Below are 2,500 nucleotides of genomic sequence, written 5' to 3'. Positions count from 1 at the left end.
CAAAATCTCCGTGACCTCGTTGATGGGGTCTTGCTGCGTCACCCCTCGCGTCTCCGTCCGCTCCCGGAACGGACTCGGTGCCGTCCCTGGCTCCTGGAATCTGTGAGGTGCCTTGTAGGGAGTGAGCACCGACCTGTGGAACACCGGATGCATTCTGGAACCCTCCGGCAGCGCCAGTCGGAAGGCTACCGGGTTGATCTGTGCTTCGACTTGGTACGGACCAATTTGCTTGTGCCCCAACTTCTTCTTGGCTAGTGACCTGGTCGGCACTGCGTGGGCTGCCAACCAGACCCAGTCTCCCACTTGGATCTCTTCGCCAACCCGCCTGTGCTTGTCAGCTTGCACCTTGTAGGCGTGCTTAGCTAGCTCCAGCTGCCGTCTGAGTTGATCGTGTACCGCCTGCAACTCTGACGCGAACGCGTCCGCCGTCTGTGGTTCTCCGTCCCCCACTCTCTCCCGTCCCGGGAAGGTTCTGGGATTCCTCCCATTGTTGGCGAAGAACGGCGTCACCCCTGTGGACACGTGCTTCGTGTTGTTGTAAGCGAACTCGGCGAGCGGCAGGTAATCCACCCAGGTCGCAGGTTGTTGATTGGCATAGCATCTCAGGTACTGCTGCATGATGGCATTGACCCTCTCTGCTTGCCCGTTGGTCTGCGGGTGTCTTGCTGATGCCAGATCGACCTTGACATTTAGAAAACTCATCAGCTTCTGCCAGAAATTCGAGACGAACTGGCGCCCGCGGTCGGACAGGATAGACCGCGGCAGACCATGCACTTTGAACACGTGATCTATGAACAGTTTGGCGGTTTGTTCCGCCGTGGCCACCTTCGCACACAGAATGAAATGTGCCATCTTGGTGAACAAGTCCACCACCACTAGTACAGCTGTCTTGCCTCTCGAGCTGGGTAGATCCGTAACAAAGTCCAGGGCCACTCTCTCCCACGGTTCAAACGGCGTTTGCAGCGGTTCCAGCAGTCCCGCCGGTGGTTTGTGCACCGGTTTGGCCCTCTGGCAGGTGTCGCACCTCGCAACGTAGTCCGCGACTTCCCCTCTCAGTCTGGGCCACCAAAAGTCCCTTGCGACTAATTCCACCGTTTTTTCCGTGCCAAAGTGCCCGGCCGTGGGTGCGTCGTGCAGCTGCTGCAGTACCCTGGCGCGAAGTTCGTCTCCCGGCACGTAGATGGCCCCTTTACGTAAGAGCAAGCCGTCTCGTATCTGGAACTCGTCGCCCTTCGCCGTGCCCTTGTGCACCTCTGCCATCTTCGCCTGCGCGAAGGAGTCGTCCTGCAACGCCCGCCGCACCGCATCCAGGTCTACTGTGGCTGAAGCGCACGCCCACGCTGTTGGCGCGAAAATGTGCATGGCTGCCGCTGGCGTCGCCTCTTCGAGGTATTGCGGTTTGCGGGACAGTGCATCCGCCATGACGTTGGTGTCGCCTGGGACGTACTCTATTCGGAAATTGAAGTCAGCAAAGAACTCCGCCCAACGTATCTGCCTCTGGTTCAGGAACTGAGCCGTGCGCCAGTGCTCCAGATTCTTGTGATCCGTGCAGACCTGCACCGTGTGCTTGGCGCCGATCAGGAAGTGCCTCCACGCCTTGAAAGCTGCATGAATGGCCAGCAACTCCCTGTCCCAGATGGTGTAGTTCTGCTCCGACTTGCTGAGCTTTCTGGAGTAGAACGCTCCCGGCCTCCAGACCCCCTGTGGGTCCCTTTGCAGCAGGACAGCTCCCACTGCTCTATCGGACGCGTCTGTCTCTACCCGCATCGGCCTGCTGGGGTCGATATGCAGCAGTTGCTCTTCCGACGCGAAGAGACGCTTGAGTGCCTGAAAGGACTGCTCCGCCTGCTCCGTCCAGATGAATTTCTTTTTCTTGGAGCTTAGCGTGTCCGTAATGGCCGCCGTCTGCATCGCGAACCCCTTGATAAACTTGCGATAGAAGTTGGCGAAGCCGACAAACCGCTGGACCTCCTTCCGGTTGCGCGGGCTCTTCCAATCCAACACCGCACGAACCTTGGCGCTGTCCATGGCTAGCCCCTTGTCCGACAACTTGTAACCCAAGAAATCCACCTCCGTCGTGTCGAACTGGCACTTCTCCAGTTTGGCGTACAGTCTATGCTGCTGCAGCCTCTCCACCTTTTGCCCTAGGTCGGCGAAGACCCGTCTGAGTCCCCGCCTCTTGCACACCAGCTTAATACCCTAGCCTTGCTCCACCTCCTTCGCCTCTCCCTACGTCTCTGGGTCCTTCTGCCCCCCTGGGCCTCCTCCCTTCTACTCTCCTCTGACGCTGACCCCCCTGATCCTTCTGCCTCCTTGCGGCGGGCTTTAGGACCTGGCTCACTCTCCGGGCTGCTTACTGCTCCAGCTTCCGCTGCATTTGAACTTGGCGCGCGCGCCCAACTCTCTACTTTCCTCTTAACCGTTGCCTCGCTCTCTGAGGAGGGCGTGACCACCCCTGACTCGTGCCCTCCCTCCTGCTGACAGCCTCCGGAACCCGATG

This window comes from Podarcis vaucheri (genome assembly GCF_965113315.1).
Source record: "Podarcis vaucheri genome assembly, chromosome: 12".
NCBI classification, from domain to species: Eukaryota; Metazoa; Chordata; class Lepidosauria; order Squamata; family Lacertidae; genus Podarcis; species Podarcis vaucheri.
Note: the sequence above shows the minus strand (reverse complement) of the source record.